The 24,086-nt window shown below is 50.8% G+C and overlaps 29 non-coding genes across 29 annotated transcripts; all 29 read right to left on the bottom strand.

Annotated features, from left to right (window-relative positions):
* Positions 1-476: 476 nt before the first annotated feature.
* Positions 477-563, bottom strand: trnay-gua (transfer RNA tyrosine (anticodon GUA)). Its single transcript is given in 2 exon segments — positions 477-512; positions 527-563. It is a non-coding gene; the product is annotated as a tRNA-Tyr (tRNA).
* A 595-nt stretch (positions 564-1,158) lies between these two features.
* Positions 1,159-1,245, bottom strand: trnay-gua (transfer RNA tyrosine (anticodon GUA)). The gene is given in 2 exon segments: positions 1,159-1,194; positions 1,209-1,245. It is a non-coding gene; the product is annotated as a tRNA-Tyr (tRNA).
* A 594-nt stretch (positions 1,246-1,839) lies between these two features.
* trnay-gua (transfer RNA tyrosine (anticodon GUA)) lies at positions 1,840-1,926 on the bottom strand. The gene is given in 2 exon segments: positions 1,840-1,875; positions 1,890-1,926. It is a non-coding gene; the product is annotated as a tRNA-Tyr (tRNA).
* Positions 1,927-2,521: 595 nt separating this feature from the next.
* On the bottom strand, positions 2,522-2,608 carry trnay-gua (transfer RNA tyrosine (anticodon GUA)). Its single transcript is given in 2 exon segments — positions 2,522-2,557; positions 2,572-2,608. It is a non-coding gene; the product is annotated as a tRNA-Tyr (tRNA).
* A 595-nt stretch (positions 2,609-3,203) lies between these two features.
* Positions 3,204-3,290, bottom strand: trnay-gua (transfer RNA tyrosine (anticodon GUA)). Its single transcript is given in 2 exon segments — positions 3,204-3,239; positions 3,254-3,290. It is a non-coding gene; the product is annotated as a tRNA-Tyr (tRNA).
* Positions 3,291-3,885: 595 nt separating this feature from the next.
* On the bottom strand, positions 3,886-3,972 carry trnay-gua (transfer RNA tyrosine (anticodon GUA)). The gene is given in 2 exon segments: positions 3,886-3,921; positions 3,936-3,972. It is a non-coding gene; the product is annotated as a tRNA-Tyr (tRNA).
* A 595-nt stretch (positions 3,973-4,567) lies between these two features.
* On the bottom strand, positions 4,568-4,654 carry trnay-gua (transfer RNA tyrosine (anticodon GUA)). The gene is given in 2 exon segments: positions 4,568-4,603; positions 4,618-4,654. It is a non-coding gene; the product is annotated as a tRNA-Tyr (tRNA).
* A 594-nt stretch (positions 4,655-5,248) lies between these two features.
* trnay-gua (transfer RNA tyrosine (anticodon GUA)) lies at positions 5,249-5,335 on the bottom strand. Its single transcript is given in 2 exon segments — positions 5,249-5,284; positions 5,299-5,335. It is a non-coding gene; the product is annotated as a tRNA-Tyr (tRNA).
* Positions 5,336-5,930: 595 nt separating this feature from the next.
* Positions 5,931-6,017, bottom strand: trnay-gua (transfer RNA tyrosine (anticodon GUA)). Its single transcript is given in 2 exon segments — positions 5,931-5,966; positions 5,981-6,017. It is a non-coding gene; the product is annotated as a tRNA-Tyr (tRNA).
* Positions 6,018-6,612: 595 nt separating this feature from the next.
* On the bottom strand, positions 6,613-6,699 carry trnay-gua (transfer RNA tyrosine (anticodon GUA)). Its single transcript is given in 2 exon segments — positions 6,613-6,648; positions 6,663-6,699. It is a non-coding gene; the product is annotated as a tRNA-Tyr (tRNA).
* A 594-nt stretch (positions 6,700-7,293) lies between these two features.
* Positions 7,294-7,380, bottom strand: trnay-gua (transfer RNA tyrosine (anticodon GUA)). Its single transcript is given in 2 exon segments — positions 7,294-7,329; positions 7,344-7,380. It is a non-coding gene; the product is annotated as a tRNA-Tyr (tRNA).
* A 595-nt stretch (positions 7,381-7,975) lies between these two features.
* Positions 7,976-8,062, bottom strand: trnay-gua (transfer RNA tyrosine (anticodon GUA)). The gene is given in 2 exon segments: positions 7,976-8,011; positions 8,026-8,062. It is a non-coding gene; the product is annotated as a tRNA-Tyr (tRNA).
* Positions 8,063-8,657: 595 nt separating this feature from the next.
* On the bottom strand, positions 8,658-8,744 carry trnay-gua (transfer RNA tyrosine (anticodon GUA)). Its single transcript is given in 2 exon segments — positions 8,658-8,693; positions 8,708-8,744. It is a non-coding gene; the product is annotated as a tRNA-Tyr (tRNA).
* Positions 8,745-9,338: 594 nt separating this feature from the next.
* Positions 9,339-9,425, bottom strand: trnay-gua (transfer RNA tyrosine (anticodon GUA)). Its single transcript is given in 2 exon segments — positions 9,339-9,374; positions 9,389-9,425. It is a non-coding gene; the product is annotated as a tRNA-Tyr (tRNA).
* A 595-nt stretch (positions 9,426-10,020) lies between these two features.
* trnay-gua (transfer RNA tyrosine (anticodon GUA)) lies at positions 10,021-10,107 on the bottom strand. Its single transcript is given in 2 exon segments — positions 10,021-10,056; positions 10,071-10,107. It is a non-coding gene; the product is annotated as a tRNA-Tyr (tRNA).
* Positions 10,108-10,702: 595 nt separating this feature from the next.
* trnay-gua (transfer RNA tyrosine (anticodon GUA)) lies at positions 10,703-10,789 on the bottom strand. The gene is given in 2 exon segments: positions 10,703-10,738; positions 10,753-10,789. It is a non-coding gene; the product is annotated as a tRNA-Tyr (tRNA).
* A 594-nt stretch (positions 10,790-11,383) lies between these two features.
* trnay-gua (transfer RNA tyrosine (anticodon GUA)) lies at positions 11,384-11,470 on the bottom strand. The gene is given in 2 exon segments: positions 11,384-11,419; positions 11,434-11,470. It is a non-coding gene; the product is annotated as a tRNA-Tyr (tRNA).
* Positions 11,471-12,065: 595 nt separating this feature from the next.
* trnay-gua (transfer RNA tyrosine (anticodon GUA)) lies at positions 12,066-12,152 on the bottom strand. The gene is given in 2 exon segments: positions 12,066-12,101; positions 12,116-12,152. It is a non-coding gene; the product is annotated as a tRNA-Tyr (tRNA).
* A 595-nt stretch (positions 12,153-12,747) lies between these two features.
* trnay-gua (transfer RNA tyrosine (anticodon GUA)) lies at positions 12,748-12,834 on the bottom strand. Its single transcript is given in 2 exon segments — positions 12,748-12,783; positions 12,798-12,834. It is a non-coding gene; the product is annotated as a tRNA-Tyr (tRNA).
* A 594-nt stretch (positions 12,835-13,428) lies between these two features.
* On the bottom strand, positions 13,429-13,515 carry trnay-gua (transfer RNA tyrosine (anticodon GUA)). Its single transcript is given in 2 exon segments — positions 13,429-13,464; positions 13,479-13,515. It is a non-coding gene; the product is annotated as a tRNA-Tyr (tRNA).
* A 1,277-nt stretch (positions 13,516-14,792) lies between these two features.
* On the bottom strand, positions 14,793-14,879 carry trnay-gua (transfer RNA tyrosine (anticodon GUA)). Its single transcript is given in 2 exon segments — positions 14,793-14,828; positions 14,843-14,879. It is a non-coding gene; the product is annotated as a tRNA-Tyr (tRNA).
* Positions 14,880-16,156: 1,277 nt separating this feature from the next.
* On the bottom strand, positions 16,157-16,243 carry trnay-gua (transfer RNA tyrosine (anticodon GUA)). The gene is given in 2 exon segments: positions 16,157-16,192; positions 16,207-16,243. It is a non-coding gene; the product is annotated as a tRNA-Tyr (tRNA).
* A 595-nt stretch (positions 16,244-16,838) lies between these two features.
* Positions 16,839-16,925, bottom strand: trnay-gua (transfer RNA tyrosine (anticodon GUA)). Its single transcript is given in 2 exon segments — positions 16,839-16,874; positions 16,889-16,925. It is a non-coding gene; the product is annotated as a tRNA-Tyr (tRNA).
* A 595-nt stretch (positions 16,926-17,520) lies between these two features.
* Positions 17,521-17,607, bottom strand: trnay-gua (transfer RNA tyrosine (anticodon GUA)). The gene is given in 2 exon segments: positions 17,521-17,556; positions 17,571-17,607. It is a non-coding gene; the product is annotated as a tRNA-Tyr (tRNA).
* A 2,641-nt stretch (positions 17,608-20,248) lies between these two features.
* On the bottom strand, positions 20,249-20,335 carry trnay-gua (transfer RNA tyrosine (anticodon GUA)). Its single transcript is given in 2 exon segments — positions 20,249-20,284; positions 20,299-20,335. It is a non-coding gene; the product is annotated as a tRNA-Tyr (tRNA).
* A 1,277-nt stretch (positions 20,336-21,612) lies between these two features.
* On the bottom strand, positions 21,613-21,699 carry trnay-gua (transfer RNA tyrosine (anticodon GUA)). Its single transcript is given in 2 exon segments — positions 21,613-21,648; positions 21,663-21,699. It is a non-coding gene; the product is annotated as a tRNA-Tyr (tRNA).
* A 595-nt stretch (positions 21,700-22,294) lies between these two features.
* trnay-gua (transfer RNA tyrosine (anticodon GUA)) lies at positions 22,295-22,381 on the bottom strand. The gene is given in 2 exon segments: positions 22,295-22,330; positions 22,345-22,381. It is a non-coding gene; the product is annotated as a tRNA-Tyr (tRNA).
* Positions 22,382-22,976: 595 nt separating this feature from the next.
* Positions 22,977-23,063, bottom strand: trnay-gua (transfer RNA tyrosine (anticodon GUA)). Its single transcript is given in 2 exon segments — positions 22,977-23,012; positions 23,027-23,063. It is a non-coding gene; the product is annotated as a tRNA-Tyr (tRNA).
* A 594-nt stretch (positions 23,064-23,657) lies between these two features.
* On the bottom strand, positions 23,658-23,744 carry trnay-gua (transfer RNA tyrosine (anticodon GUA)). Its single transcript is given in 2 exon segments — positions 23,658-23,693; positions 23,708-23,744. It is a non-coding gene; the product is annotated as a tRNA-Tyr (tRNA).
* Between the last annotated feature and the right edge of the window lie 342 nt (positions 23,745-24,086).

Below are 24,086 nucleotides of genomic sequence, written 5' to 3' on the forward strand. Positions count from 1 at the left end.
ATCCTATCTCCTTCCTTTCAGACGTAGCTGAAAACGGTGGCCCTGGTGGTCTAGTGGCTAGGATTCGGCGCTCTCACCGCTGCGGCCGGGTTCGATTCCCGGTCAGGGAAGTGTGTGCTTTCTTGCACACCAAGTCCACTACAAGACTCTGGAAGGTCCCCCCCCCACCCACATGCTGGGCTGTGTAGGTTGAAGGAATGTAAAGCGTCCTCCTTCTGCTACTTCCTTTTTTGCCAAACTTCTAAACGACACGTTGCTGCCTCATTCACCACCTCCACACACCCACACCAGCGTGGCTTTATGTTTTCAAGTCTGCAAGTCTTTTAGGGAGGCAAGATAAAGTTTGAGAAATTTGAATGGAACAGTGTAAATGATCCGTCACTGCCTTCAGCATATTGCACTCTGGCATGCCAGTGCATCTGGAGGCAGGCACCTGGCCATGATATCCCACAGTGGCGCGAGGGAAAAGAAAAGTCTTCTTCGAGCCGGATTTGAACCAGCGACCTAAGGATCGCCTTATTAACAACTACAGTCCTCCGCTCTACCAACTGAGCTATCGAAGATGCTATGCTAAAGGGTTGGACTGAAAACTGACAAGTGCGTTTAGGACAGACTCTCATGCACTCCTATGATTGTAGAGCGAGTACATCCGGCAAAAGCCTAGCCCTAGCCCCTGAACTTAATCCTATCTCCTTCCTTTCAGACGTAGCTGAAAACGGTGGCCCTGGTGGTCTAGTGGCTAGGATTCGGCGCTCTCACCGCTGCGGCCGGGTTCGATTCCCGGTCAGGGAAGTGTGTGCTTTCTTGCACACCAAGTCCACTACAAGACTCTGGAAGGTCCCCCCCCCACCCACATGCTGGGCTGTGTAGGTTGAAGGAATGTAAAGCGTCCTCCTTCTGCTACTTCCTTTTTTGCCAAACTTCTAAACGACACGTTGCTGCCTCATTCACCACCTCCACACACCCACACCAGCGTGGCTTTATGTTTTCAAGTCTGCAAGTCTTTTAGGGAGGCAAGATAAAGTTTGAGAAATTTGAATGGAACAGTGTAAATGATCCGTCACTGCCTTCAGCATATTGCACTCTGGCATGCCAGTGCATCTGCAGGCAGGCACCTGGCCATGATATCCCGCAGTGGCACGAGGGAAAAGAAAAGTCTCCTTCGAGCCGGATTTGAACCAGCGACCTAAGGATCGCCTTATTAACAACTACAGTCCTCCGCTCTACCAACTGAGCTATCGAAGGTGCTATGTTAAGGGTTGGACTGAAAACTGACAAGTGCGTTTAGGACAGACTCTCATGCACTCCTATGATTGTAGAGCGAGTACATCCGGCAAAAGCCTAGCCCTAGCCCCTGAACTTAATCCTATCTCCTTCCTTTCAGACGTAGCTGAAAACGGTGGCCCTGGTGGTCTAGTGGCTAGGATTCGGCGCTCTCACCGCTGCGGCCGGGTTCGATTCCCGGTCAGGGAAGTGTGTGCTTTCTTGCACACCAAGTCCACTACAAGACTCTGGAAGGCCCCCCCCCCACCCACATGCTGGGCTGTGTAGGTTGAAGGAATGAAAAGCGTCCTCCTTCTGCTACTTCCTTTTTTGCCAAACTTCTAAACGACACGTTGCTGCCTCATTCACCACCTCCACACACCCACACCAGCGTGGCTTTATGTTTTCAAGTCTGCAAGTCTTTTAGGGAGGCAAGATAAAGTTTGAGAAATTTGAATGGAACAATGTAAATGATCCGTCACTGCCTTCAGCATATTGCACTCTGGCATGCCAGTGCATCTGCAGGCAGGCACCTGGCCATGATATCCCGCAGTGGCACGAGGGAAAAGAAAAGTCTCCTTCGAGCCGGATTTGAACCAGCGACCTAAGGATCGCCTTATTAACAACTACAGTCCTCCGCTCTACCAACTGAGCTATCGAAGGTGCTATGCTAAAGGGTTGGACTGAAAACTGACAAGTGCGTTTAGGACAGACTCTCATGCACTCCTATGATTGTAGAGCGAGTACATCCGGCAAAAGCCTAGCCCTAGCCCCTGAACTTAATCCTATCTCCTTCCTTTCAGACGTAGCTGAAAACGGTGGCCCTGGTGGTCTAGTGGCTAGGATTCGGCGCTCTCACCGCTGCGGCCGGGTTCGATTCCCGGTCAGGGAAGTGTGTGCTTTCTTGCACACCAAGTCCACTACAAGACTCTGGAAGGTCCCCCCCCCACCCACATGCTGGGCTGTGTAGGTTGAAGGAATGTAAAGCGTCCTCCTTCTGCTACTTCCTTTTTTGCCAAACTTCTAAACGACACGTTGCTGCCTCATTCACCACCTCCACACACCCACACCAGCGTGGCTTTATGTTTTCAAGTCTGCAAGTCTTTTAGGGAGGCAAGATAAAGTTTGAGAAATTTGAATGGAACAGTGTAAATGATCCGTCACTGCCTTCAGCATATTGCACTCTGGCATGCCAGTGCATCTGGAGGCAGGCACCTGGCCATGATATCCCACAGTGGCGCGAGGGAAAAGAAAAGTCTTCTTCGAGCCGGATTTGAACCAGCGACCTAAGGATCGCCTTATTAACAACTACAGTCCTCCGCTCTACCAACTGAGCTATCGAAGATGCTATGCTAAAGGGTTGGACTGAAAACTGACAAGTGCGTTTAGGACAGACTCTCATGCACTCCTATGATTGTAGAGCGAGTACATCCGGCAAAAGCCTAGCCCTAGCCCCTGAACTTAATCCTATCTCCTTCCTTTCAGACGTAGCTGAAAACGGTGGCCCTGGTGGTCTAGTGGCTAGGATTCGGCGCTCTCACCGCTGCGGCCGGGTTCGATTCCCGGTCAGGGAAGTGTGTGCTTTCTTGCACACCAAGTCCACTACAAGACTCTGGAAGGCCCCCCCCACACCCACATGCTGGGCTGTGTAGGTTGAAGGAATGAAAAGCGTCCTCCTTCTGCTACTTCCTTTTTTGCCAAACTTCTAAACGACACGTTGCTGCCTCATTCACCACCTCCACACACCCACACCAGCGTGGCTTTATGTTTTCAAGTCTGCAAGTCTTTTAGGGAGGCAAGATAAAGTTTGAGAAATTTGAATGGAACAATGTAAATGATCCGTCACTGCCTTCAGCATATTGCACTCTGGCATGCCAGTGCATCTGCAGGCAGGCACCTGGCCATGATATCCCGCAGTGGCACGAGGGAAAAGAAAAGTCTCCTTCGAGCCGGATTTGAACCAGCGACCTAAGGATCGCCTTATTAACAACTACAGTCCTCCGCTCTACCAACTGAGCTATCGAAGGTGCTATGCTAAAGGGTTGGACTGAAAACTGACAAGTGCGTTTAGGACAGACTCTCATGCACTCCTATGATTGTAGAGCGAGTACATCCGGCAAAAGCCTAGCCCTAGCCCCTGAACTTAATCCTATCTCCTTCCTTTCAGACGTAGCTGAAAACGGTGGCCCTGGTGGTCTAGTGGCTAGGATTCGGCGCTCTCACCGCTGCGGCCGGGTTCGATTCCCGGTCAGGGAAGTGTGTGCTTTCTTGCACACCAAGTCCACTACAAGACTCTGGAAGGTCCCCCCCCCACCCACATGCTGGGCTGTGTAGGTTGAAGGAATGTAAAGCGTCCTCCTTCTGCTACTTCCTTTTTTGCCAAACTTCTAAACGACACGTTGCTGCCTCATTCACCACCTCCACACACCCACACCAGCGTGGCTTTATGTTTTCAAGTCTGCAAGTCTTTTAGGGAGGCAAGATAAAGTTTGAGAAATTTGAATGGAACAGTGTAAATGATCCGTCACTGCCTTCAGCATATTGCACTCTGGCATGCCAGTGCATCTGGAGGCAGGCACCTGGCCATGATATCCCACAGTGGCGCGAGGGAAAAGAAAAGTCTTCTTCGAGCCGGATTTGAACCAGCGACCTAAGGATCGCCTTATTAACAACTACAGTCCTCCGCTCTACCAACTGAGCTATCGAAGATGCTATGCTAAAGGGTTGGACTGAAAACTGACAAGTGCGTTTAGGACAGACTCTCATGCACTCCTATGATTGTAGAGCGAGTACATCCGGCAAAAGCCTAGCCCTAGCCCCTGAACTTAATCCTATCTCCTTCCTTTCAGACGTAGCTGAAAACGGTGGCCCTGGTGGTCTAGTGGCTAGGATTCGGCGCTCTCACCGCTGCGGCCGGGTTCGATTCCCGGTCAGGGAAGTGTGTGCTTTCTTGCACACCAAGTCCACTACAAGACTCTGGAAGGTCCCCCCCCCACCCACATGCTGGGCTGTGTAGGTTGAAGGAATGTAAAGCGTCCTCCTTCTGCTACTTCCTTTTTTGCCAAACTTCTAAACGACACGTTGCTGCCTCATTCACCACCTCCACACACCCACACCAGCGTGGCTTTATGTTTTCAAGTCTGCAAGTCTTTTAGGGAGGCAAGATAAAGTTTGAGAAATTTGAATGGAACAGTGTAAATGATCCGTCACTGCCTTCAGCATATTGCACTCTGGCATGCCAGTGCATCTGCAGGCAGGCACCTGGCCATGATATCCCGCAGTGGCACGAGGGAAAAGAAAAGTCTCCTTCGAGCCGGATTTGAACCAGCGACCTAAGGATCGCCTTATTAACAACTACAGTCCTCCGCTCTACCAACTGAGCTATCGAAGGTGCTATGTTAAGGGTTGGACTGAAAACTGACAAGTGCGTTTAGGACAGACTCTCATGCACTCCTATGATTGTAGAGCGAGTACATCCGGCAAAAGCCTAGCCCTAGCCCCTGAACTTAATCCTATCTCCTTCCTTTCAGACGTAGCTGAAAACGGTGGCCCTGGTGGTCTAGTGGCTAGGATTCGGCGCTCTCACCGCTGCGGCCGGGTTCGATTCCCGGTCAGGGAAGTGTGTGCTTTCTTGCACACCAAGTCCACTACAAGACTCTGGAAGGCCCCCCCCCCACCCACATGCTGGGCTGTGTAGGTTGAAGGAATGAAAAGCGTCCTCCTTCTGCTACTTCCTTTTTTGCCAAACTTCTAAACGACACGTTGCTGCCTCATTCACCACCTCCACACACCCACACCAGCGTGGCTTTATGTTTTCAAGTCTGCAAGTCTTTTAGGGAGGCAAGATAAAGTTTGAGAAATTTGAATGGAACAATGTAAATGATCCGTCACTGCCTTCAGCATATTGCACTCTGGCATGCCAGTGCATCTGCAGGCAGGCACCTGGCCATGATATCCCGCAGTGGCACGAGGGAAAAGAAAAGTCTCCTTCGAGCCGGATTTGAACCAGCGACCTAAGGATCGCCTTATTAACAACTACAGTCCTCCGCTCTACCAACTGAGCTATCGAAGGTGCTATGCTAAAGGGTTGGACTGAAAACTGACAAGTGCGTTTAGGACAGACTCTCATGCACTCCTATGATTGTAGAGCGAGTACATCCGGCAAAAGCCTAGCCCTAGCCCCTGAACTTAATCCTATCTCCTTCCTTTCAGACGTAGCTGAAAACGGTGGCCCTGGTGGTCTAGTGGCTAGGATTCTGCGCTCTCACCGCTGCGGCCGGGTTCGATTCCCGGTCAGGGAAGTGTGTGCTTTCTTGCACACCAAGTCCACTACAAGACTCTGGAAGGTCCCCCCCCCACCCACATGCTGGGCTGTGTAGGTTGAAGGAATGTAAAGCGTCCTCCTTCTGCTACTTCCTTTTTTGCCAAACTTCTAAACGACACGTTGCTGCCTCATTCACCACCTCCACACACCCACACCAGCGTGGCTTTATGTTTTCAAGTCTGCAAGTCTTTTAGGGAGGCAAGATAAAGTTTGAGAAATTTGAATGGAACAGTGTAAATGATCCGTCACTGCCTTCAGCATATTGCACTCTGGCATGCCAGTGCATCTGGAGGCAGGCACCTGGCCATGATATCCCACAGTGGCGCGAGGGAAAAGAAAAGTCTTCTTCGAGCCGGATTTGAACCAGCGACCTAAGGATCGCCTTATTAACAACTACAGTCCTCCGCTCTACCAACTGAGCTATCGAAGATGCTATGCTAAAGGGTTGGACTGAAAACTGACAAGTGCGTTTAGGACAGACTCTCATGCACTCCTATGATTGTAGAGCGAGTACATCCGGCAAAAGCCTAGCCCTAGCCCCTGAACTTAATCCTATCTCCTTCCTTTCAGACGTAGCTGAAAACGGTGGCCCTGGTGGTCTAGTGGCTAGGATTCGGCGCTCTCACCGCTGCGGCCGGGTTCGATTCCCGGTCAGGGAAGTGTGTGCTTTCTTGCACACCAAGTCCACTACAAGACTCTGGAAGGTCCCCCCCCCACCCACATGCTGGGCTGTGTAGGTTGAAGGAATGTAAAGCGTCCTCCTTCTGCTACTTCCTTTTTTGCCAAACTTCTAAACGACACGTTGCTGCCTCATTCACCACCTCCACACACCCACACCAGCGTGGCTTTATGTTTTCAAGTCTGCAAGTCTTTTAGGGAGGCAAGATAAAGTTTGAGAAATTTGAATGGAACAGTGTAAATGATCCGTCACTGCCTTCAGCATATTGCACTCTGGCATGCCAGTGCATCTGCAGGCAGGCACCTGGCCATGATATCCCGCAGTGGCACGAGGGAAAAGAAAAGTCTCCTTCGAGCCGGATTTGAACCAGCGACCTAAGGATCGCCTTATTAACAACTACAGTCCTCCGCTCTACCAACTGAGCTATCGAAGGTGCTATGTTAAGGGTTGGACTGAAAACTGACAAGTGCGTTTAGGACAGACTCTCATGCACTCCTATGATTGTAGAGCGAGTACATCCGGCAAAAGCCTAGCCCTAGCCCCTGAACTTAATCCTATCTCCTTCCTTTCAGACGTAGCTGAAAACGGTGGCCCTGGTGGTCTAGTGGCTAGGATTCGGCGCTCTCACCGCTGCGGCCGGGTTCGATTCCCGGTCAGGGAAGTGTGTGCTTTCTTGCACACCAAGTCCACTACAAGACTCTGGAAGGCCCCCCCCCCACCCACATGCTGGGCTGTGTAGGTTGAAGGAATGAAAAGCGTCCTCCTTCTGCTACTTCCTTTTTTGCCAAACTTCTAAACGACACGTTGCTGCCTCATTCACCACCTCCACACACCCACACCAGCGTGGCTTTATGTTTTCAAGTCTGCAAGTCTTTTAGGGAGGCAAGATAAAGTTTGAGAAATTTGAATGGAACAATGTAAATGATCCGTCACTGCCTTCAGCATATTGCACTCTGGCATGCCAGTGCATCTGCAGGCAGGCACCTGGCCATGATATCCCGCAGTGGCACGAGGGAAAAGAAAAGTCTCCTTCGAGCCGGATTTGAACCAGCAACCTAAGGATCGCCTTATTAACAACTACAGTCCTCCGCTCTACCAACTGAGCTATCGAAGGTGCTATGCTAAAGGGTTGGACTGAAAACTGACAAGTGCGTTTAGGACAGACTCTCATGCACTCCTATGATTGTAGAGCGAGTACATCCGGCAAAAGCCTAGCCCTAGCCCCTGAACTTAATCCTATCTCCTTCCTTTCAGACGTAGCTGAAAACGGTGGCCCTGGTGGTCTAGTGGCTAGGATTCGGCGCTCTCACCGCTGCGGCCGGGTTCGATTCCCGGTCAGGGAAGTGTGTGCTTTCTTGCACACCAAGTCCACTACAAGACTCTGGAAGGTCCCCCCCCCACCCACATGCTGGGCTGTGTAGGTTGAAGGAATGTAAAGCGTCCTCCTTCTGCTACTTCCTTTTTTGCCAAACTTCTAAACGACACGTTGCTGCCTCATTCACCACCTCCACACACCCACACCAGCGTGGCTTTATGTTTTCAAGTCTGCAAGTCTTTTAGGGAGGCAAGATAAAGTTTGAGAAATTTGAATGGAACAGTGTAAATGATCCGTCACTGCCTTCAGCATATTGCACTCTGGCATGCCAGTGCATCTGGAGGCAGGCACCTGGCCATGATATCCCACAGTGGCGCGAGGGAAAAGAAAAGTCTTCTTCGAGCCGGATTTGAACCAGCGACCTAAGGATCGCCTTATTAACAACTACAGTCCTCCGCTCTACCAACTGAGCTATCGAAGATGCTATGCTAAAGGGTTGGACTGAAAACTGACAAGTGCGTTTAGGACAGACTCTCATGCACTCCTATGATTGTAGAGCGAGTACATCCGGCAAAAGCCTAGCCCTAGCCCCTGAACTTAATCCTATCTCCTTCCTTTCAGACGTAGCTGAAAACGGTGGCCCTGGTGGTCTAGTGGCTAGGATTCGGCGCTCTCACCGCTGCGGCCGGGTTCGATTCCCGGTCAGGGAAGTGTGTGCTTTCTTGCACACCAAGTCCACTACAAGACTCTGGAAGGTCCCCCCCCCACCCACATGCTGGGCTGTGTAGGTTGAAGGAATGTAAAGCGTCCTCCTTCTGCTACTTCCTTTTTTGCCAAACTTCTAAACGACACGTTGCTGCCTCATTCACCACCTCCACACACCCACACCAGCGTGGCTTTATGTTTTCAAGTCTGCAAGTCTTTTAGGGAGGCAAGATAAAGTTTGAGAAATTTGAATGGAACAGTGTAAATGATCCGTCACTGCCTTCAGCATATTGCACTCTGGCATGCCAGTGCATCTGCAGGCAGGCACCTGGCCATGATATCCCGCAGTGGCACGAGGGAAAAGAAAAGTCTCCTTCGAGCCGGATTTGAACCAGCGACCTAAGGATCGCCTTATTAACAACTACAGTCCTCCGCTCTACCAACTGAGCTATCGAAGGTGCTATGTTAAGGGTTGGACTGAAAACTGACAAGTGCGTTTAGGACAGACTCTCATGCACTCCTATGATTGTAGAGCGAGTACATCCGGCAAAAGCCTAGCCCTAGCCCCTGAACTTAATCCTATCTCCTTCCTTTCAGACGTAGCTGAAAACGGTGGCCCTGGTGGTCTAGTGGCTAGGATTCTGCGCTCTCACCGCTGCGGCCGGGTTCGATTCCCGGTCAGGGAAGTGTGTGCTTTCTTGCACACCAAGTCCACTACAAGACTCTGGAAGGCCCCCCCCCCACCCACATGCTGGGCTGTGTAGGTTGAAGGAATGAAAAGCGTCCTCCTTCTGCTACTTCCTTTTTTGCCAAACTTCTAAACGACACGTTGCTGCCTCATTCACCACCTCCACACACCCACACCAGCGTGGCTTTATGTTTTCAAGTCTGCAAGTCTTTTAGGGAGGCAAGATAAAGTTTGAGAAATTTGAATGGAACAATGTAAATGATCCGTCACTGCCTTCAGCATATTGCACTCTGGCATGCCAGTGCATCTGCAGGCAGGCACCTGGCCATGATATCCCGCAGTGGCACGAGGGAAAAGAAAAGTCTCCTTCGAGCCGGATTTGAACCAGCGACCTAAGGATCGCCTTATTAACAACTACAGTCCTCCGCTCTACCAACTGAGCTATCGAAGGTGCTATGCTAAAGGGTTGGACTGAAAACTGACAAGTGCGTTTAGGACAGACTCTCATGCACTCCTATGATTGTAGAGCGAGTACATCCGGCAAAAGCCTAGCCCTAGCCCCTGAACTTAATCCTATCTCCTTCCTTTCAGACGTAGCTGAAAACGGTGGCCCTGGTGGTCTAGTGGCTAGGATTCGGCGCTCTCACCGCTGCGGCCGGGTTCGATTCCCGGTCAGGGAAGTGTGTGCTTTCTTGCACACCAAGTCCACTACAAGACTCTGGAAGGTCCCCCCCCCACCCACATGCTGGGCTGTGTAGGTTGAAGGAATGTAAAGCGTCCTCCTTCTGCTACTTCCTTTTTTGCCAAACTTCTAAACGACACGTTGCTGCCTCATTCACCACCTCCACACACCCACACCAGCGTGGCTTTATGTTTTCAAGTCTGCAAGTCTTTTAGGGAGGCAAGATAAAGTTTGAGAAATTTGAATGGAACAGTGTAAATGATCCGTCACTGCCTTCAGCATATTGCACTCTGGCATGCCAGTGCATCTGGAGGCAGGCACCTGGCCATGATATCCCACAGTGGCGCGAGGGAAAAGAAAAGTCTTCTTCGAGCCGGATTTGAACCAGCGACCTAAGGATCGCCTTATTAACAACTACAGTCCTCCGCTCTACCAACTGAGCTATCGAAGATGCTATGCTAAAGGGTTGGACTGAAAACTGACAAGTGCGTTTAGGACAGACTCTCATGCACTCCTATGATTGTAGAGCGAGTACATCCGGCAAAAGCCTAGCCCTAGCCCCTGAACTTAATCCTATCTCCTTCCTTTCAGACGTAGCTGAAAACGGTGGCCCTGGTGGTCTAGTGGCTAGGATTCGGCGCTCTCACCGCTGCGGCCGGGTTCGATTCCCGGTCAGGGAAGTGTGTGCTTTCTTGCACACCAAGTCCACTACAAGACTCTGGAAGGTCCCCCCCCCACCCACATGCTGGGCTGTGTAGGTTGAAGGAATGTAAAGCGTCCTCCTTCTGCTACTTCCTTTTTTGCCAAACTTCTAAACGACACGTTGCTGCCTCATTCACCACCTCCACACACCCACACCAGCGTGGCTTTATGTTTTCAAGTCTGCAAGTCTTTTAGGGAGGCAAGATAAAGTTTGAGAAATTTGAATGGAACAGTGTAAATGATCCGTCACTGCCTTCAGCATATTGCACTCTGGCATGCCAGTGCATCTGCAGGCAGGCACCTGGCCATGATATCCCGCAGTGGCACGAGGGAAAAGAAAAGTCTCCTTCGAGCCGGATTTGAACCAGCGACCTAAGGATCGCCTTATTAACAACTACAGTCCTCCGCTCTACCAACTGAGCTATCGAAGGTGCTATGTTAAGGGTTGGACTGAAAACTGACAAGTGCGTTTAGGACAGACTCTCATGCACTCCTATGATTGTAGAGCGAGTACATCCGGCAAAAGCCTAGCCCTAGCCCCTGAACTTAATCCTATCTCCTTCCTTTCAGACGTAGCTGAAAACGGTGGCCCTGGTGGTCTAGTGGCTAGGATTCGGCGCTCTCACCGCTGCGGCCGGGTTCGATTCCCGGTCAGGGAAGTGTGTGCTTTCTTGCACACCAAGTCCACTACAAGACTCTGGAAGGCCCCCCCCCCACCCACATGCTGGGCTGTGTAGGTTGAAGGAATGAAAAGCGTCCTCCTTCTGCTACTTCCTTTTTTGCCAAACTTCTAAACGACACGTTGCTGCCTCATTCACCACCTCCACACACCCACACCAGCGTGGCTTTATGTTTTCAAGTCTGCAAGTCTTTTAGGGAGGCAAGATAAAGTTTGAGAAATTTGAATGGAACAATGTAAATGATCCGTCACTGCCTTCAGCATATTGCACTCTGGCATGCCAGTGCATCTGCAGGCAGGCACCTGGCCATGATATCCCGCAGTGGCACGAGGGAAAAGAAAAGTCTCCTTCGAGCCGGATTTGAACCAGCGACCTAAGGATCGCCTTATTAACAACTACAGTCCTCCGCTCTACCAACTGAGCTATCAAAGGTGCTATGCTAAAGGGTTGGACTGAAAACTGACAAGTGCGTTTAGGACAGACTCTCATGCACTCCTATGATTGTAGAGCGAGTACATCCGGCAAAAGCCTAGCCCTAGCCCCTGAACTTAATCCTATCTCCTTCCTTTCAGACGTAGCTGAAAACGGTGGCCCTGGTGGTCTAGTGGCTAGGATTCGGCGCTCTCACCGCTGCGGCCGGGTTCGATTCCCGGTCAGGGAAGTGTGTGCTTTCTTGCACACCAAGTCCACTACAAGACTCTGGAAGGTCCCCCCCCCACCCACATGCTGGGCTGTGTAGGTTGAAGGAATGTAAAGCGTCCTCCTTCTGCTACTTCCTTTTTTGCCAAACTTCTAAACGACACGTTGCTGCCTCATTCACCACCTCCACACACCCACACCAGCGTGGCTTTATGTTTTCAAGTCTGCAAGTCTTTTAGGGAGGCAAGATAAAGTTTGAGAAATTTGAATGGAACAGTGTAAATGATCCGTCACTGCCTTCAGCATATTGCACTCTGGCATGCCAGTGCATCTGGAGGCAGGCACCTGGCCATGATATCCCACAGTGGCGCGAGGGAAAAGAAAAGTCTTCTTCGAGCCGGATTTGAACCAGCGACCTAAGGATCGCCTTATTAACAACTACAGTCCTCCGCTCTACCAACTGAGCTATCGAAGATGCTATGCTAAAGGGTTGGACTGAAAACTGACAAGTGCGTTTAGGACAGACTCTCATGCACTCCTATGATTGTAGAGCGAGTACATCCGGCAAAAGCCTAGCCCTAGCCCCTGAACTTAATCCTATCTCCTTCCTTTCAGACGTAGCTGAAAACGGTGGCCCTGGTGGTCTAGTGGCTAGGATTCGGCGCTCTCACCGCTGCGGCCGGGTTCGATTCCCGGTCAGGGAAGTGTGTGCTTTCTTGCACACCAAGTCCACTACAAGACTCTGGAAGGTCCCCCCCCCACCCACATGCTGGGCTGTGTAGGTTGAAGGAATGTAAAGCGTCCTCCTTCTGCTACTTCCTTTTTTGCCAAACTTCTAAACGACACGTTGCTGCCTCATTCACCACCTCCACACACCCACACCAGCGTGGCTTTATGTTTTCAAGTCTGCAAGTCTTTTAGGGAGGCAAGATAAAGTTTGAGAAATTTGAATGGAACAGTGTAAATGATCCGTCACTGCCTTCAGCATATTGCACTCTGGCATGCCAGTGCATCTGCAGGCAGGCACCTGGCCATGATATCCCGCAGTGGCACGAGGGAAAAGAAAAGTCTCCTTCGAGCCGGATTTGAACCAGCGACCTAAGGATCGCCTTATTAACAACTACAGTCCTCCGCTCTACCAACTGAGCTATCGAAGGTGCTATGCTAAGGGTTGGACTGAAAACTGACAAGTGCGTTTAGGACAGACTCTCATGCACTCCTATGATTGTAGAGCGAGTACATCCGGCAAAAGCCTAGCCCTAGCCCCTGAACTTAATCCTATCTCCTTCCTTTCAGACGTAGCTGAAAACGGTGGCCCTGGTGGTCTAGTGGCTAGGATTCGGCGCTCTCACCGCTGCGGCCGGGTTCGATTCCCGGTCAGGGAAGTGTGTGCTTTCTTGCACACCAAGTCCACTACAAGACTCTGGAAGGCCCCCCCCCCACCCACATGCTGGGCTGTGTAGGTTGAAGGAATGAAAAGCGTCCTCCTTCTGCTACTTCCTTTTTTGCCAAACTTCTAAACGACACGTTGCTGCCTCATTCACCACCTCCACACACCCACACCAGCGTGGCTTTATGTTTTCAAGTCTGCAAGTCTTTTAGGGAGGCAAGATAAAGTTTGAGAAATTTGAATGGAACAATGTAAATGATCCGTCACTGCCTTCAGCATATTGCACTCTGGCATGCCAGTGCATCTGCAGGCAGGCACCTGGCCATGATATCCCGCAGTGGCACGAGGGAAAAGAAAAGTCTCCTTCGAGCCGGATTTGAACCAGCGACCTAAGGATCGCCTTATTAACAACTACAGTCCTCCGCTCTACCAACTGAGCTATCGAAGGTGCTATGCTAAAGGGTTGGACTGAAAACTGACAAGTGCGTTTAGGACAGACTCTCATGCACTCCTATGATTGTAGAGCGAGTACATCCGGCAAAAGCCTAGCCCTAGCCCCTGAACTTAATCCTATCTCCTTCCTTTCAGACGTAGCTGAAAACGGTGGCCCTGGTGGTCTAGTGGCTAGGATTCGGCGCTCTCACCGCTGCGGCCGGGTTCGATTCCCGGTCAGGGAAGTGTGTGCTTTCTTGCACACCAAGTCCACTACAAGACTCTGGAAAGTCCCCCCCCCAACCAGATGCTGGGCTGTGTAGGTTGAAGGAATGTAAAGCGTCCTCCTTCTGCTACTTCCTTTTTTGCCAAACTTCTAAACGACACGTTGCTGCCTCATTCACCACCTCCACACACCCACACCAGCGTGGCTTTATGTTTTCAAGTCTGCAAGTCTTTTAGGGAGGCAAGATAAAGTTTGAGAAATTTGAATGGAACAGTGTAAATGATCCGTCACTGCCTTCAGCATATTGCACTCTGGCATGCCAGTGCATCTGCAGGCAGGCACCTGGCCATGATATCCCGCAGTGGCACGAGGGAAAAGAAAAGTCTCCTTCGAGCCGGATTTGAATCAGCGACCTAAGGATCGCCTTATTAACAACTACAGTCCTCCGCTCTACCAACTGAGCTATCGAAGGTGCTATGCTAAAGGGTTGGACTGAAAACTGACAAGTGCGTTTAGGACAGACTCTCATGCACTCCTATGATTGTAGAGCGAGTACATCCGGCAAAAGCCTAGCCCTAGCCCCTGAACTTAATCCTATCTCCTTCCTTTCAGACGTAGCTGAAAACGGTGGCCCTGGTGGTCTAGTGGCTAGGATTCGGCGCTCTCACCGCTGCGGCCGGGTTCGATTCCCGGTCAGGGAAGTGTGTGCTTTCTTGCACACCAAGTCCACTACAAGACTCTGGAAAGTCCCCCCCCCAACCAGATGCTGGGCTGTGTAGGTTGAAGGAATGTAAAGCGTCCTCCTTCTGCTACTTCCTTTTTTGCCAAACTTCTAAACGACACGTTGCTGCCTCATTCACCACCTCCACACACCCACACCAGCGTGGCTTTATGTTTTCAAGTCTGCAAGTCTTTTAGGGAGGCAAGATAAAGTTTGAGAAATTTGAATGGAACAGTGTAAATGATCCGTCACTGCCTTCAGCATATTGCACTCTGGCATGCCAGTGCATCTGCAGGCAGGCACCTGGCCATGATATCCCGCAGTGGCACGAGGGAAAAGAAAAGTCTCCTTCGAGCCGGATTTGAACCAGCGACCTAAGGATCGCCTTATTAACAACTACAGTCCTCCGCTCTACCAACTGAGCTATCGAAGGTGCTATGCTAAAGGGTTGGACTGAAAACTGACAAGTGCGTTTAGGACAGACTCTCATGCACTCCTATGATTGTAGAGCGAGTACATCCGGCAAAAGCCTAGCCCTAGCCCCTGAACTTAATCCTATCTCCTTCCTTTCAGACGTAGCTGAAAACGGTGGCCCTGGTGGTCTAGTGGCTAGGATTCGGCGCTCTCACCGCTGCGGCCGGGTTCGATTCCCGGTCAGGGAAGTGTGTGCTTTCTTGCACACCAAGTCCACTACAAGACTCTGGAAAGTCCCCCCCCCAACCAGATGCTGGGCTGTGTAGGTTGAAGGAATGTAAAGCGTCCTCCTTCTGCTACTTCCTTTTTTGCCAAACTTCTAAACGACACGTTGCTGCCTCATTCACCACCTCCACACACCCACACCAGCGTGGCTTTATGTTTTCAAGTCTGCAAGTCTTTTAGGGAGGCAAGATAAAGTTTGAGAAATTTGAATGGAACAGTGTAAATGATCCGTCACTGCCTTCAGCATATTGCACTCTGGCATGCCAGTGCATCTGCACGCAGGCACCTGGCCATGATATCCCGCAGTGGCACGAGGGAAAAGAAAAGTCTCCTTCGAGCCGGATTTGAACCAGCAACCTAAGGATCGCCTTATTAACAACTACAGTCCTCCGCTCTACCAACTGAGCTATCAAAGGTGCTATGCTAAAGGGTTGGACTGAAAACTGACAAGTGCATTTAGGACAGACTCTCATGCACTCCTATGATTGTAGAGCGAGTACATCCGGCAAAAGCCTAGCCCTAGCCCCTGAACTTAATCCTATCTCCTTCCTTTCAGACGTAGCTGAAAACGGTGGCCCTGGTGGTCTAGTGGCTAGGATTCGGCGCTCTCACCGCTGCGGCCGGGTTCGATTCCCGGTCAGGGAAGTGTGTGCTTTCTTGCACACCAAGTCCACTACAAGACTCTGGAAGGTCCCCCCCCCACCCACATGCTGGGCTGTGTAGGTTGAAGGAATGTAAAGCGTCCTCCTTCTGCTACTTCCTTTTTTGCCAAACTTCTAAACGACACGTTGCTGCCTCATTCACCACCTCCACACACCCACACCAGCGTGGCTTTATGTTTTCAAGTCTGCAAGTCTTTTAGGGAGGCAAGATAAAGTTTGAGAAATTTGAATGGAACAATGTAAATGATCCGTCACTGCCTTCAGCATATTGCACTCTGGCATGCCAGTGCATCTGCAGGCAGGCACCTGGCCATGATATCCCGCAGTGGCACGAGGGAAAAGAAAAGTCTCCTTCGAGCCGGATTTGAACCAGCGACCTAAGGATCGCCTTATTAACAACTACAGTCCTCCGCTCTACCAACTGAGCTATCGAAGGTGCTATGCTAAAGGGTTGGACTGAAAACTGACAAGTGCGTTTAGGACAGACTCTCATGCACTCCTATGATTGTAGAGCGAGTACATCCGGCAAAAGCCTAGCCCTAGCCCCTGAACTTAATCCTATCTCCTTCCTTTCAGACGTAGCTGAAAACGGTGGCCCTGGTGGTCTAGTGGCTAGGATTCGGCGCTCTCACCGCTGCGGCCGGGTTCGATTCCCGGTCAGGGAAGTGTGTGCTTTCTTGCACACCAAGTCCACTACAAGACTCTGGAAGGTCCCCCCCCCACCCACATGCTGGGCTGTGTAGGTTGAAGGAATGTAAAGCGTCCTCCTTCTGCTACTTCCTTTTTTGCCAAACTTCTAAACGACACGTTGCTGCCTCATTCACCACCTCCACACACCCACACCAGCGTGGCTTTATGTTTTCAAGTCTGCAAGTCTTTTAGGGAGGCAAGATAAAGTTTGAGAAATTTGAATGGAACAATGTAAATGATCCGTCACTGCCTTCAGCATATTGCACTCTGGCATGCCAGTGCATCTGCAGGCAGGCACCTGGCCATGATATTCCGCAGTGGCACGAGGGAAAAGAAAAGTCTCCTTCGAGCCGGATTTGAACCAGCGACCTAAGGATCGCCTTATTAACAACTACAGTCCTCCGCTCTACCAACTGAGCTATCAAAGGTGCTATGCTAAAGGGTTGGACTGAAAACTGACAAGTGCATTTAGGACAGACTCTCATGCACTCCTATAATTGTAGAGCGAGTACATCCGGCAAAAGCCTAGCCCTAGCCCCTGAACTTAATCCTATCTCCTTCCTTTCAGACGTAGCTGAAAACGGTGGCCCTGGTGGTCTAGTGGCTAGGATTCGGCGCTCTCACCGCTGCGGCCGGGTTCGATTCCCGGTCAGGGAAGTGTGTGCTTTCTTGCACACCAAGTCCACTACAAGACTCTGGAAGGTCCCCCCCCCACCCACATGCTGGGCTGTGTAGGTTGAAGGAATGTAAAGCGTCCTCCTTCTGCTACTTCCTTTTTTGCCAAACTTCTAAACGACACGTTGCTGCCTCATTCACCACCTCCACACACCCACACCAGCGTGGCTTTATGTTTTCAAGTCTGCAAGTCTTTTAGGGAGGCAAGATAAAGTTTGAGAAATTTGAATGGAACAATGTAAATGATCCGTCACTGCCTTCAGCATATTGCACTCTGGCATGCCAGTGCATCTGCAGGCAGGCACCTGGCCATGATATCCCGCAGTGGCACGAGGGAAAAGAAAAGTCTCCTTCGAGCCGGATTTGAACCAGCGACCTAAGGATCGCCTTATTAACAACTACAGTCCTCCGCTCTACCAACTGAGCTATCAAAGGTGCTATGCTAAAGGGTTGGACTGAAAACTGACAAGTGCGTTTAGGACAGACTCTCATGCACTCCTATGATTGTAGAGCGAGTACATCCGGCAAAAGCCTAGCCCTAGCCCCTGAACTTAATCCTATCTCCTTCCTTTCAGACGTAGCTGAAAACGGTGGCCCTGGTGGTCTAGTGGCTAGGATTCGGCGCTCTCACCGCTGCGGCCGGGTTCGATTCCCGGTCAGGGAAGTGTGTGCTTTCTTGCACACCAAGTCCACTACAAGACTCTGGAAAGTCCCCCCCCCAACCAGATGCTGGGCTGTGTAGGTTGAAGGAATGTAAAGCGTCCTCCTTCTGCTACTTCCTTTTTTGCCAAACTTCTAAACGACACGTTGCTGCCTCATTCACCACCTCCACACACCCACACCAGCGTGGCTTTATGTTTTCAAGTCTGCAAGTCTTTTAGGGAGGCAAGATAAAGTTTGAGAAATTTGAATGGAACAGTGTAAATGATCCGTCACTGCCTTCAGCATATTGCACTCTGGCATGCCAGTGCATCTGCACGCAGGCACCTGGCCATGATATCCCGCAGTGGCACGAGGGAAAAGAAAAGTCTCCTTCGAGCCGGATTTGAACCAGCAACCTAAGGATCGCCTTATTAACAACTACAGTCCTCCGCTCTACCAACTGAGCTATCAAAGGTGCTATGCTAAAGGGTTGGACTGAAAACTGACAAGTGCGTTTAGGACAGACTCTCATGCACTCCTATGATTGTAGAGCGAGTACATCCGGCAAAAGCCTAGCCCTAGCCCCTGAACTTAATCCTATCTCCTTCCTTTCAGACGTAGCTGAAAACGGTGGCCCTGGTGGTCTAGTGGCTAGGATTCGGCGCTCTCACCGCTGCGGCCGGGTTCGATTCCCGGTCAGGGAAGTGTGTGCTTTCTTGCACACCAAGTCCACTACAAGACTCTGGAAGGTCCCCCCCCCACCCACATGCTGGGCTGTGTAGGTTGAAGGAATGTAAAGCGTCCTCCTTCTGCTACTTCCTTTTTTGCCAAACTTCTAAACGACACGTTGCTGCCTCATTCACCACCTCCACACACCCACACCAGCGTGGCTTTATGTTTTCAAGTCTGCAAGTCTTTTAGGGAGGCAAGATAAAGTTTGAGAAATTTGAATGGAACAATGTAAATGATCCGTCACTGCCTTCAGCATATTGCACTCTGGCATGCCAGTGCATCTGCAGGCAGGCACCTGGCCATGATATCCCGCAGTGGCACGAGGGAAAAGAAAAGTCTCCTTCGAGCCGGATTTGAACCAGCGACCTAAGGATCGCCTTATTAACAACTACAGTCCTCCGCTCTACCAACTGAACTATCGAAGGTGCTATGCTAAAGGGTTGGACTGAAAACTGACAAGTGCGTTTAGGACAGACTCTCATGCACTCCTATGATTGTAGAGCGAGTACATCCGGCAAAAGCCTAGCCCTAGCCCCTGAACTTAATCCTATCTCCTTCCTTTCAGACGTAGCTGAAAACGGTGGCCCTGGTGGTCTAGTGGCTAGGATTCGGCGCTCTCACCGCTGCGGCCGGGTTCGATTCCCGGTCAGGGAAGTGTGTGCTTTCTTGCACACCAAGTCCACTACAAGACTCTGGAAAGTCCCCCCCCCAACCAGATGCTGGGCTGTGTAGGTTGAAGGAATGTAAAGCGTCCTCCTTCTGCTACTTCCTTTTTTGCCAAACTTCTAAACGACACGTTGCTGCCTCATTCACCACCTCCACACACCCACACCAGCGTGGCTTTATGTTTTCAAGTCTGCAAGTCTTTTAGGGAGGCAAGATAAAGTTTGAGAAATTTGAATGGAACAGTGTAAATGATCCGTCACTGCCTTCAGCATATTGCACTCTGGCATGCCAGTGCATCTGCACGCAGGCACCTGGCCATGATATCCCGCAGTGGCACGAGGGAAAAGAAAAGTCTCCTTCGAGCCGGATTTGAATCAGCGACCTAAGGATCGCCTTATTAACAACTACAGTCCTCCGCTCTACCAACTGAGCTATCGAAGGTGCTATGCTAAAGGGTTGGACTGAAAACTGACAAGTGCGTTTAGGACAGACTCTCATGCACTCCTATGATTGTAGAGCGAGTACATCCGGCAAAAGCCTAGCCCTAGCCCCTGAACTTAATCCTATCTCCTTCCTTTCAGACGTAGCTGAAAACGGTGGCCCTGGTGGTCTAGTGGCTAGGATTCGGCGCTCTCACCGCTGCGGCCGGGTTCGATTCCCGGTCAGGGAAGTGTGTGCTTTCTTGCACACCAAGTCCACTACAAGACTCTGGAAGGTCCCCCCCCCACCCACATGCTGGGCTGTGTAGGTTGAAGGAATGTAAAGCGTCCTCCTTCTGCTACTTCCTTTTTTGCCAAACTTCTAAACGACACGTTGCTGCCTCATTCACCACCTCCACACACCCACACCAGCGTGGCTTTATGTTTTCAAGTCTGCAAGTCTTTTAGGGAGGCAAGATAAAGTTTGAGAAATTTGAATGGAACAATGTAAATGATCCGTCACTGCCTTCAGCATATTGCACTCTGGCATGCCAGTGCATCTGCAGGCAGGCACCTGGCCATGATATCCCGCAGTGGCACGAGGGAAAAGAAAAGTCTCCTTCGAGCCGGATTTGAACCAGCGACCTAAGGATCGCCTTATTAACAACTACAGTCCTCCGCTCTACCAACTGAGCTATCGAAGGTGCTATGCTAAAGGGTTGGACTGAAAACTGACAAGTGCGTTTAGGACAGACTCTCATGCACTCCTATGATTGTAGAGCGAGTACATCCGGCAAAAGCCTAGCCCTAGCCCCTGAACTTAATCCTATCTCCTTCCTTTCAGACGTAGCTGAAAACGGTGGCCCTGGTGGTCTAGTGGCTAGGATTCGGCGCTCTCACCGCTGCGGCCGGGTTCGATTCCCGGTCAGGGAAGTGTGTGCTTTCTTGCACACCAAGTCCACTACAAGACTCTGGAAGGTCCCCCCCCCACCCACATGCTGGGCTGTGTAGGTTGAAGGAATGTAAAGCGTCCTCCTTCTGCTACTTCCTTTTTTGCCAAACTTCTAAACGACACGTTGCTGCCTCATTCACCACCTCCACACACCCACACCAGCGTGGCTTTATGTTTTCAAGTCTGCAAGTCTTTTAGGGAGGCAAGATAAAGTTTGAGAAATTTGAATGGAACAATGTAAATGATCCGTCACTGCCTTCAGCATATTGCACTCTGGCATGCCAGTGCATCTGCAGGCAGGCACCTGGCCATGATATCCCGCAGTGGCACGAGGGAAAAGAAAAGTCTCCTTCGAGCCGGATTTGAACCCGCGACCTAAGGATTGCCTTATTAACAACTACAGTCCTCCGCTCTACCAACTGAGCTATCAAAGGTGCTATGCTAAAGGGTTGGACTGAAAACTGACAAGTGCATTTAGGACAGACTCTCATGCACTCCTATGATTGTAGAGCGAGTACATCCGGCAAAAGCCTAGCCCTAGCCCCTGAACTTAATCCTATCTCCTTCCTTTCAGACGTAGCTGAAAACGGTGGCCCTGGTGGTCTAGTGGCTAGGATTCGGCGCTCTCACCGCTGCGGCCGGGTTCGATTCCCGGTCAGGGAAGTGTGTGCTTTCTTGCACACCAAGTCCACTACAAGACTCTGGAAGGTCCCCCCCCCACCCACATGCTGGGCTGTGTAGGTTGAAGGAATGTAAAGCGTCCTCCTTCTGCTACTTCCTTTTTTGCCAAACTTCTAAACGACACGTTGCTGCCTCATTCACCACCTCCACACACCCACACCAGCGTGGCTTTATGTTTTCAAGTCTGCAAGTCTTTTAGGGAGGCAAGATAAAGTTTGAGAAATTTGAATGGAACAATGTAAATGATCCGTCACTGCCTTCAGCATATTGCACTCTGGCATGCCAGTGCATCTGCAGGCAGGCACCTGGCCATGATATCCCGCAGTGGCACGAGGGAAAAGAAAAGTCTCCTTCGAGCCGGATTTGAACCAGCGACCTAAGGATCGCCTTATTAACAACTACAGTCCTCCGCTCTACCAACTGAGCTATCGAAGGTGCTATGCTAAAGGGTTGGACTGAAAACTGACAAGTGCGTTTAGGACAGACTCTCATGCACTCCTATGATTGTAGAGCGAGTACATCCGGCAAAAGCCTAGCCCTAGCCCCTGAACTTAATCCTATCTCCTTCCTTTCAGACGTAGCTGAAAACGGTGGCCCTGGTGGTCTAGTGGCTAGGATTCGGCGCTCTCACCGCTGCGGCCGGGTTCGATTCCCGGTCAGGGAAGTGTGTGCTTTCTTGCACACCAAGTCCACTACAAGACTCTGGAAGGTCCCCCCCCCACCCACATGCTGGGCTGTGTAGGTTGAAGGAATGTAAAGCGTCCTCCTTCTGCTACTTCCTTTTTTGCCAAACTTCTAAACGACACGTTGCTGCCTCATTCACCACCTCCACACACCCACACCAGCGTGGCTTTATGTTTTCAAGTCTGCAAGTCTTTTAGGGAGGCAAGATAAAGTTTGAGAAATTTGAATGGAACAATGTAAATGATCCGTCACTGCCTTCAGCATATTGCACTCTGGCATGCCAGTGCATCTGCAGGCAGGCACCTGGCCATGATATCCCGCAGTGGCACGAGGGAAAAGAAAAGTCTCCTTCGAGCCGGATTTGAACCAGCGACCTAAGGATCGCCTTATTAACAACTACAGTCCTCCGCTCTACCAACTGAGCTATCGAAGGTGCTATGCTAAAGGGTTGGACTGAAAACTGACAAGTGCGTTTAGGACAGACTCTCATGCACTCCTATGATTGTAGAGCGAGTACATCCGGCAAAAGCCTAGCCCTAGCCCCTGAACTTAATCCTATCTCCTTCCTTTCAGACGTAGCTGAAAACGGTGGCCCTGGTGGTCTAGTGGCTAGGATTCGGCGCTCTCACCGCTGCGGCCGGGTTCGATTCCCGGTCAGGGAAGTGTGTGCTTTCTTGCACACCAAGTCCACTACAAGACTCTGGAAGGTCCCCCCCCCACCCACATGCTGGGCTGTGTAGGTTGAAGGAATGTAAAGCGTCCTCCTTCTGCTACTTCCTTTTTTGCCAAACTTCTAAACGACACGTTGCTGCCTCATTCACCACCTCCACACACCCACACCAGCGTGGCTTTATGTTTTCAAGTCTGCAAGTCTTTTAGGGAGGCAAGATAAAGTTTGAGAAATTTGAATGGAACAGTGTAAATGATCCGTCACTGCCTTCAGCATATTGCACTCTGGCATGCCAGTGCATCTGCAGGCAGGCACCTGGCCATGATATCCCGCAGTGGCACGAGGGAAAAGAAAAGTCTCCTTCGAGCCGGATTTGAACCAGCGACCTAAGGATCGCCTTATTAACAACTACAGTCCTCCGCTCTACCAACTGAGCTATCGAAGGTGCTATGTTAAGGGTTGGACTGAAAACTGACAAGTGCGTTTAGGACAGACTCTCATGCACTCCTATGATTGTAGAGCGAGTACATCCGGCAAAAGCCTAGCCCTAGCCCCTGAACTTAATCCTATCTCCTTCCTTTCAGACGTAGCTGAAAACGGTGGCCCTGGTGGTCTAGTGGCTAGGATTCGGCGCTCTCACCGCTGCGGCCGGGTTCGATTCCCGGTCAGGGAAGTGTGTGCTTTCTTGCACACCAAGTCCACTACAAGACTCTGGAAGGTCCCCCCCCCACCCACATGCTGGGCTGTGTAGGTTGAAGGAATGTAAAGCGTCCTCCTTCTGCTACTTCCTTTTTTGCCAAACTTCTAAACGACACGTTGCTGCCTCATTCACCACCTCCACACACCCACACCAGCGTGGCTTTATGTTTTCAAGTCTGCAAGTCTTTTAGGGAGGCAAGATAAAGTTTGAGAAATTTGAATGGAACAATGTAAATGATCCGTCACTGCCTTCAGCATATTGCACTCTGGCATGCCAGTGCATCTGCAGGCAGGCACCTGGCCATGATATCCCGCAGTGGCACGAGGGAAAAGAAAAGTCTCCTTCGAGCCGGATTTGAACCAGCGACCTAAGGATCGCCTTATTAACAACTACAGTCCTCCGCTCTACCAACTGAGCTATCAAAGGTGCTATGCTAAAGGGTTGGACTGAAAACTGACAAGTGCGTTTAGGACAGACTCTCATGCACTCCTATGATTGTAGAGCGAGTACATCCGGCAAAAGCCTAGCCCTAGCCCCTGAACTTAATCCTATCTCCTTCCTTTCAGACGTAGCTGAAAACGGTGGCCCTGGTGGTCTAGTGGCTAGGATTCGGCGCTCTCACCGCTGCGGCCGGGTTCGATTCCCGGTCAGGGAAGTGTGTGCTTTCTTGCACACCAAGTCCACTACAAGACTCTGGAAGGTCCCCCCCCCACCCACATGCTGGGCTGTGTAGGTTGAAGGAATGTAAAGCGTCCTCCTTCTGCTACT

Source organism: Hoplias malabaricus, chromosome 8 (genome assembly GCF_029633855.1).
Source record: "Hoplias malabaricus isolate fHopMal1 chromosome 8, fHopMal1.hap1, whole genome shotgun sequence".
Classification (NCBI taxonomy): domain Eukaryota; kingdom Metazoa; phylum Chordata; class Actinopteri; order Characiformes; family Erythrinidae; genus Hoplias; species Hoplias malabaricus.